At 50.0% G+C, this 9,441-nt stretch overlaps 1 protein-coding gene across 1 annotated transcript in view; it reads left to right on the top strand.

Moving 5' to 3' along the window:
- Positions 1-2,508: 2,508 nt before the first annotated feature.
- Positions 2,509-9,441, top strand: part of LOC105467758 (lipopolysaccharide induced TNF factor) — a 78,571-nt gene continuing 71,638 nt past the window's right edge. The window contains exon 1 of the mRNA XM_011717460.2: positions 2,509-2,527. The gene's annotated coding sequence lies outside the window, so the exon portion shown is untranslated. The remainder of the gene's footprint in view (positions 2,528-9,441) is intronic.

Here is a 9,441-nt window from a genome sequence, read left to right as displayed (position 1 = left end):
GAGCTCAGGAGTGTCTCTTTAATTCTTCCCACCCCGGCTGCAACTGGTTCACAAGCTCCTTCCCCAAAAGCAGGTGTGCAGCCAAGAAGAGGAAGGAAGGGGCCGGCGGCTTCGAGTGTAGCCGCTGACTGCTCACAGCTGTTTCCCACCCCTCACCCACCCTTCTTGGCAGCCCAGAGGGACCGACTGACCGAGGACAGGTCCTCAGCCGGGCCCCCTTGCCTCTGGGCAGGACTGACTCAGAAAACTCATGCTTCAGACCTGCCCTGGGATCAGGTCTCCAGCTGGGACCTGTCTGCTGTTCTTCCTCCTGCCCCTTGTCTCCTTACTCTCCTCTTCCGAGAACCCTCACTTCCAGAAAACCACATGCACCCACATCTCCATCACAGGCTCTGCTTCTAGGGAACCTCAACTAGGATGAGGTCATGTCTGACTTCCCGGCTGAGTGCCTTCCCCAAAGTCCTCAGTGTCCTGCAGACAGAGCCTCCTTCCCTGTGCTCAGCCTTCTGAGCCTTCCTCATCTGATGCCTGTGAAGCTCCCTTTGCTGCTGAGGTCCTGGGTGCCAGCCCAGCACTTGGTAAGAGGGGGTGAGGCCGGGTGCTGTGGCTCATGCCTGTGATCCCAGCACTCTGGGAGGGTGAGGCGGGAGGATTACTTGAGGCCAGGAGTTCAAGGCCAGTCTGGGCAAGATAGTGAGATGCCATTCTCTAAAAAAACTAAAATAGGCTGGGAGCGGTGACCCACGCCTGTAATTCCAGCACTTTGGGAGGCAAAGGTGAGCAGATCACTTGAGGTCAGGAGTTCGAGACCAGCCTGGCCAGCATGGCGAAACCCCATCTCTACTAAAATACAAAAATTAGCTGGGCATGGTGGTGTGCGCCTGAAATCCCAGCTACTAGGGATGCTGAGGCAGGAGAATCACTTGAACCCGGGAGGTGGAGGTTGCAGTGAGCCGAGAACACGCCACTGTACTCCAGCCTGGATGACAGAGCAAGACTCAGTCTAAAAAAATAAAAAGTAAAAAAAAAATAATAATAGCTAGCCGTGGTGGCACATACCTGTAATCTTAGCTACTTGGAGGCTGAGGCATGAAGATCCCTTGACTCTAGGAGTTTGAGGCTGCAACGAGCTATGATCGTGCCACTGCACTCCAGCCTGGGCAACAGAGCAAGAGCTTGGCTAAAAGAAAAAAAAAATTATAAAAATACAAAGGGTCAAGACCAACTTTGTCTTTTCCCTTTGATTGGATACTTTCAGTAAAAGCAAGATCTCCGGATGTCTCCTTGTGCGCTGAGAGCATCTACTGGGTGTTGATCTGGGTTGGGCGTTCTGCAAAGTGTTTACTTGGAACTCTAGAAAGAGTTCTCAGGACTCTTAGCTAGAAGTGAAAGGAGAGAAGACATGTGAACATGGAAAATCTGGGGCGGCCCCAGGTATAGCGAGTTATCTGGGGCCCCACCAACCTCAGGGCTGGTTGGGGCTGGGATGAGTCATTGCTGTTGGGCAGGATTACCTGCTTCAGAAACGAACCAGGTCTTATTTGGGTATTGATTCATTACAACAGAATGGGAAGTATTTTTCCCTTCCTGTGAATCTTTCAAGGAGCAACTGTGTCTTTGTGTTCTGCAGGACTGTGCTTGTTTTGGGCCAATGGAGAATCAACAGGCTTTTTTTTTTTTTTTTTTTTTTTTTGACAGAGTCTCACTTTGTCGCCCAGGCTGGAGTACACTGATGCAATCTCACTGCAACCTCTGTTGTGTGGTGTGTGCTCTGTTACCCAGGCTGGAGCACAGTGGCACGTTCTCGGCTCACTGCAACCTCTGCCTCCCGGGTTCAAGTCATTCTCCTGCGTCAGCCTCCAGAGTAGCTGGGGCTACAGGCGTGCACCACCATACCTGGCTAATTTTTGTATTTTTAGTAGAGATGGCATTTTGCCATGTTGGCCAGTTTGGTCTCGAACTGCTGACCTCAGGTGATCTGCCCACCTCTGCCTCCCGAAATGCTGGGATTATAGGCATGAGCCACCGCACCCAGGCCTTGTGTTTTTTTAAGTCTAGTACATTAGTCAGGATGAATAGCAGAATGCTGCAAAAACCAGAATCCCACTGGAATTGGCTTATGCCATTGCAGAATGTATTGTGTCACTGGGAAGTGGGGAGGGCAAGAGCTTCAGGCCTGGCTGGATCCAGAAGCTCGGACCATGCTGTCAGGGACCTGTCTCCATCTCCAAGCCCTGCTGTTCTCCATGTTGGATTCATTCTCCAGTGGGCTTGCTCTACCTGCTGGTAAAGATGGTGCCGGACAGCTCCAGGCTTTCATCTCACCAGCCTTGTAAACAATTCGTCTTATTCAGGGAGCTCCAGCAAGGGTCTTGGGGTTGATTGTCATTGGCTCAGCTTGGATCACATGCCCATCACTGGAGCAATCAATGAGGCTCAGGAGATGCTGGGTAGCGACTGGCCAGCCTTGGTCATGTGCATGACACAGCCCCTGGGGCTAGGAAGGAGCGACGCGTCTGCAGCAAAGGTAAGAGAGGCCGTCTACACCCGGGTTCCTAGGGGGGTGGGATCAGGTTGGAAGAAGCTTGTTTAGCCAGGCTTGGTGGTGTGTGCCTGTAGCCTCAGCCACTTGGGAAGCTGAGGTGGGAGGATCACCTGAGCCCGGGAGGTAGAGGCTACAGTGAGCCAAGATTGTGCCACTGTGTTCCAGCTTGGGTGACAGAGCAAACCCTGACTCAAAAACAAAAAAGAAGCTTGGTAGGGGGTGTCTGGGAAGGTAGGTATCTGAGAGGCAAGGGCTTTCCCCCTGTAGCAAGGGGCGCTCGCTCACATCCCATCCGGCTTAAAGAAGCGAAGTTTCCATGGAAGAGTAAAGATACTGAAATGTAAGACGCATGAAAAAATCAAAGTGGAGAGGCCCTTTGTAGTTGACCTAGAACCATGTTATACGTGATGCATTAGGTCAGTGTTCAGGGTAACACTTTTCTGCATTAAAATAGGAAATAGAAACATTTTGGATTTTAAAAATAATTTGTCAGCTGTGCGTGGTGGCTCCCGCCTGTAATCCCAACACTGGGAGGCTGAGGCGGGCGGATCTCTTGAGGTCAGGAGTTTGAGACCAGCCTGGTCAACATGGTAAAATCCATCCCTAATAAAAATGCCAAATAAAAAAAAAAATCGCCCGATGTGGTGGCAAGTGCCTGTAATCCCAGCTACTCAGGAGGCTGAGACAGGAGAATCGCTTGAACCCAGAAGGTAAAGGCTGCAGTGAGCTGAGATCACACCACTGCACTCCAGTCTGGGTAAAAGAGCGAAACTCCGACTCAAACAAAACAAAACAAAACAAAACAAAAATTGTTTCGGCCAGGTGCAGTGGCTCACGCCTGTAAATCCCAGCACTTCTGGAGGCCAAGGTCAGTGGATTGCTTGAGCTCAGGAGTTCAAGACCAACCTGGGCAACATGGCAAAATTCCATCTCTACAAAAAATACAGAAAAATTAGCCGGGTGTGGTGGTGTGCATCTGTAGTTCCAGCTACACGGGATGCTGAGGCAGGAGGATCACTGGAGCCCAGGGGGTCAAGGGGGTCAAAGCTGAGGTGAGCAGCTCCAGCCCAGGAGATAGAGTAAGACTCTGTCTCAAAAAAAAAAAAAAAAAAAAAAAAAAAAAAAAAAAAAAAAAGGCTGGGTGCGGTGGCTCATGCCTGTAATCCCAGCAGCTTGGGAGGCTGAGGCAGGCAGATCACAAGGTCAGGAGATCAAGACCATGCTGGCTAACACAGTGAAACCCTGTCTGTACTAAAAACACACACAAATAATTAGCTGGGCGTGGTGGCAGGCACCTGTAGTCCCAGGTGGAGGCTGAGGCGGGAGAATCGCCTGAACCCGGGAGGCAGAGGTTGCAGTGAGCTGAGATTGCATCACTGCACGCCAGCAAGACTCTGACTCACTGTATAAAAAGAAGTTTTTTGTTTTGTTTTGTTTTTTAAAGTAAAGTAGTGGGATCTTTCTCACAAGCATTGGGGAACTAATTCATACCATTTATTGGAACAAGTCCTAATTTCTGGAACTTTCATCAGCCAGCCCAGTCTCTGGAACTCCTGAGAAAGTTACTAAGCGCATGGGATCTGGAATTGACTCCCAGGTTCAAATCCTGGCTCTGCCACTGTTTAGCTGTGTGACCTTAGGCAGGTCACCCAACCTCTCTGTGGTTCCATTTCCTCATGGGCACTGGGGATCATGAGGTTTCCTGCCTCGTAGGACCATTGTGAGGATCCGTTGAGGCTCCAAGAGCTCAGGGGACTTGTCTGTGTCTCAGGACTGGAGTTAGAACTAGCTTGGCTGACTCCAAGTTCTGAGCTCTTTCTGTCTCCAGCGCGGGCACACGGCAGTGGCTCATTGACTGTAAAATGAAGGAATAAATGAAAGATTAAAAGGGAAGGTTGATCTCTTTCTGCTCTGATTTCTGTCACTGCATTCCTTCAGCACACAACCTAGGGGAACTCAGAGTTTCCTAAGAAGCCTGTCTTAGACTTCGTTCCCCTAGAGGCTGATACTGAGACAGAAATTTGGGCGCAAGTAGTTTATCTGGAGCCAGGCACGGTGGCTCACACCTGTAATCCCAGCACTTTGGGAGGTGGAGGTGGGCAGATTGCTTGAGCCCAGGAGTTGAAGACCAGCCTGGGCAACATGGCGAAACCCTGTCTCCACTAAAAATGCATACGTGAGCCGGGAATGGTGGTATGTGCCTGTAGTCCCAGCTACTCAGGAGGCTGATGTGGGAGGATTGCTTGAGCCTAGGAGGCAGAGGCTGCAGTGAGCCAAGATTGCACCACTGCATTCCAGCCTGGGTGAGAGAGTGAGACCCGGTCTCAAAAAACAAAACAAAACAAACAAACAAAAAACGGTTATTTGGGAGGTGATCTCGGGAGACACCATCATCACACCAGACCACACTGACCTTCAGAGAGTCATGGCCACTGCTTCATCTCCACCCTCCAAATTTCACCCATCTTCCTCTTTTGGACAACTCTAACCAGAACCACATGGGGAGAAAAAAAAAAAAAAAAAAAAGAACCACATGGGGAGGGAGTTCTGGGAAATTGAGTTATCAGCTTCGATGAGTTGACACAGCACAGTTCACCCCAGCAGTTCATCTTACCTTCCTGGGTCCTCCAGTCTAGAGCTGGTTGGTTGGGACACCTTGGGTCTCCTTCACGTGACCTCTCACCCTCCTGGGGGCTCTTTGCCTTCTTTTGGGGTAGTCTTATGGGGCAGTCTCAGGCAGCACACCAGGAGGGTCAGAGTGGAAACCAAGCCTCTTAAGGCTTAGCCTCAAAATTTATAGTGTCACTTCCACCATAGTCTATTGGTCAAAGCAAGTCTTGAGACTACCCAGATTTGAGAGGTGAGGAAATAGACTCTACCTCCTGACGGGAAGAGTTGCAAAATACTGTGGCCGTGTTTTTCATTTTTAGTTGATCACACTTCCCTTCCTGAAGATGTTTACTGCAGTCTGTTGGAAATGTATCATGATAAATCTATAAACATAGGGTGACAGTGAAAATAAATGGAGCCCCTCTAGAGATGTGCAGTGCACAACCTGTGCAACTGTCATGGCAGCCTTGCTGTGCAAGATGTCATGGGACTCACCTATTCTTCTCACATGCCCCACTTTGGTAGGCATCTGTTATTTTTGAATGTCAGCATCTAGTGCTCCTGCTGAGGACGGTAAACTACCCATCTCCATTTCTGTTCTAGTGAGCCTGACAGTCTCAGACTCCAGGGAGGGGCTTGTTATCATGAATTCTATTGCTGTAACCATAGATATTGACCAGAGGATTGGCACGTGACCCACACTGGACCAGTGAGATTCAGTCGTGGGATTTTGGCTGGAACTATTGGAAAATAAATATTCTCTAGGCCGGGCGCGGTGGCTTAAACCTGTAATCCCAGCACTTTGGGAGGCCGAGGCAGGCGGATCACAAGGTCAGGAGATGGAGACCACGGTGAAACCCTGTCTCTACTAAAAATACAAAAAATTAGCCGGGCGCAGTTGCAGGCGCCTGTACTCCCAGCTACTCGGGAGGCTGAGGCAGGAGAATGGCGGGAACTTAGGAGGCGGAGCTTGCAGTGAGCCGAGATCGCGCCACCACACTCCAGCCTGGGCAACAGAGCGAGACTCCCTCTCAAAAAAAAAAAAATTCTCTTTCCACCAAAAATGTTTAGTTGGTTGGGGATAAGCCTGGAACTGCTGGAGGCCCTCTTTGACCCTCTGAGGGAAAGGCCTACCTGATAATGAATGATATAATCACAGAGGAGAGCAGAGGCAAAAAATGGAGAGAGAGAAATTATTTATTTATTTTTTTTGGTAGAGATGGGGTCTTACTATGTTGCCCAGGCTGGTCTTGATCTCCTGAGCTTAAGTGATCCTCCTGCCTTGGCCTCCCAAAGTTCTGAGATTACAAGTGTGAGCCATCACATCTGGCCAAGAGAGTGATTCTTCTTTTAAAAAAATTAAAAAAAAATTTTTTTTGAGATGGAGTTTTGCTCTTGTCACCCAGGCTGGAGTGTAATGGCACAATCTTGGCTCTTTGCAACCTCCGCCTCCTGGGCTCAAGAGATTCTCCTGCCTCAGCCTCCCAGGTAGCTAGAATTACAGGCACCTGCCACCACACCCAGCTAATTTTTGTATTTTTAGTACAGACAGGGTTTCACCATGTTGGCCGGGCTGGTCTCGAACTCCAGACCTCAGGTAATCTGCCCACCTCGACCTCCCAAAGTGCTGAGATTACAGGGGTGAGCCACTGTACCTGGCCGAGAGAGATCTTTTTTTTTTTTTTGAGACAAAGTTTCCCTCTGTCGCCCGGGCTAGAGTGCAGTGGTGCAATCTCAGCTCACCACAACCTCTGCCTGCTGGGTTCAAGTGATTCTCCTGCCTTAGCCTCCTGAGTAGCTGAGACTACAGGTGTGTGCCATCTTGCCTGGCTAATTTTTGTATTTTTAGTAGAGACGAGGTTTCACCATGCTGGCCAGGCTGATTTTGAACTCCTGACTTCGTGATCTGCCCGCCTCAGCCTCCCAAAGTGTTGGGATTACAGGTGTGAGCCACCACGCCCAGCCTGAGAAATTCCTGATGATGGCATTTGTGCTCCTGGATTCACCTATGCCTGAAGTCCTTACCACAGACTTGCTAACTATATGAGCAAATAAATTCCCTTTGCTATCTAAAAAATATATTCGACCGAGCGCGGTGGCTCACGCCTGTAATCCCAGCACTTTGGAAGGCCGAGGCAGGCGGATCACAAGGTCAGGAGATCGAAACTATCCTGGCTAACACCGTGAAAACCTGTCTCTACTAAAAATACAAAAAATTACCCAGGTGTGGTGGTGGGCATCTGTAGTCCCAGCTACTTGGGAGGCTGAGGCAGAAGAATGGTGTAAACTCTGGAGGTGGAGCTTGTAGTGAGCTGAGATCATGCCACTGCGCTCCAGCCTGGGCAACAGAGTGAGACTCCATTACAAAAAAAATATATATATATATATATATATATATATATATATATATATAAAATATATATATATTCATTATATGAAACTATACAACTAATTGGGTCATGATGACGGTTAAATGAACTAATGATATACGGAATACCTGGTTCACAGAGGCCCACGAAAGGTCTGCTCTCAGAAATTTCTTTCTCTTCCGTGAATGTAGCTTCAACTGAGAATCCACTAAGCGTATTCCACAGTTTAGAGCAGGCATGGGTGGGTATGGGCGGTTCAGAACAATAAACACACAGAACTGAAATTTCACATCACCACCTACCCCTCCAGTATCCTTCAAGACACCTTGTATTCTTAATTTACATTCTGAAAAGACAGCAGAAAAGCAATAACTTTAAATAACCCCGTGAAACGGTGCAAAAGCAATCTCAAGAGATACCGTTTTTGTTTTCTCTGCAAGAGGAAAGAAGGGGGTTGTGTAGGGAGGTGGAAATCTGTAAAGACAGCCTCCTCCATCTGCACAGAATTAAAACGAAGTTCACAAGTGTGCGGTCTAGAAGTGACTCTCCCGCGACTGCTGCCTCTTCCCTGGGGCACTCCAGCCGCCCCGGGTTTGTTTTTCCTGGGCCTGAGCTCAGATGTCAGGCAGGCAGAGGGGTCTTGGGATATCTCTCCACCCAGGGAGCAGGGGGAGGCCGCAGGCGGCTTGGGGTCTGCGTGTTTGGGAAAGCGTTCAGACTGTGTTTACTCTGGGTCTCTTGACAGCCTGAGGGCGGCCGTGCCAGGCGGTCCAGATGCTTCCAGCTGGGGTCCCATGAGCAAGCCACACGGCCTGGCTTATGGTGGTACCTCCTCTGGGCTGTCCCCACCAGGCTGCCAGGGCAAGTCTCCCAAGCACACCCTCTGTCCACATCCCCACTGCCTCCACCCTCATCAGCCACCAGCAGCTCTGAATTGGCAAGGCCAAGGGCCGGAGCGGGCCTGCAGACATGTTTTGTTTCATTTTGTTTTGCACTGTTTAATCTGAGCTGGCAATGAACCCTCAGAAGGTTTCACGGGAAACTTTGGATCTTGGTTTCTTTTGAAAAAAAATGGGAAGGTCTTGCCTTCCCACCCAGCAAAAATGGGCTGCGGAGATGTAGCAGCTGGTGTCTTATCTTAGTTTGCATTGCCCCAGAGGCTCTGAGAGCAGGATCTTAGGATCTGGGTGCCAGTGGTTTACTAGGGAGGGGATCTCAGGAAGCACTCACAAGCAGCTGGGAAGAGAGTCCGGGCAGGGAAGGAATCAACACATACTACAGGGGTGTCAGGGAGCTGGCCCCTCTTGTGGGCAGCTGGGGCTGCATCCTGCCGGGGACTTCAGGGGAGCTGTGTAGAACACGGCTTGTGCTTCCTGAGGGGTAAGGGGGCTGGGATGTTTTCTTCTGACTCCTGTCTATCCTTGGTGGAGGGCTGCTTCTGGGGGGAGTTAATATCAGTCTGTTCTGCACGTAGACCAGGAAGAAAACTTCAAATAGAAAGTCATGGGTGGGCCAGGTTCGGTGGCTCACGCCTGTAATCCCAGCACTTTGGGAGGCTGAGGCAGGAGGATGGCTAGAACCCAGGAGTTAAAGATCAGCCTGGGCTACATAGCAAGACCCCATCTCTGCAAAAAATATAAAAATTGGCTGGGGTTGGGTGCAGTGGCTCATGCCTGTAATCCCAGCTCTTTGGGAGGCCGAGGTAGGCGGATCACCTGAGGTCGGGAGTTCGAGACCAGCCTGACCATCATGGAGAAATCCCGTCTTAAAATACAAAATTAGTTGGGCGTGGTGGCACATGCCTATATTCCCAGCTACTCGGGAGGCTAAGGCAGGAGAATCACTTGAACCTGGGAGGCGGAGGTTGCGGTGAGCCGAGATTGCGCCATTGCACTACAACCTGGGCAATAACAGTGA

The sequence above is a fragment of the Macaca nemestrina genome, chromosome 18, assembly GCF_043159975.1.
Source record: "Macaca nemestrina isolate mMacNem1 chromosome 18, mMacNem.hap1, whole genome shotgun sequence".
In the NCBI taxonomy this organism is placed as follows: Eukaryota; Metazoa; Chordata; class Mammalia; order Primates; family Cercopithecidae; genus Macaca; species Macaca nemestrina.
The sequence above is the reverse complement of the archived record's forward strand: the minus strand, read 5'-3'. Positions and strand labels throughout refer to the sequence as shown.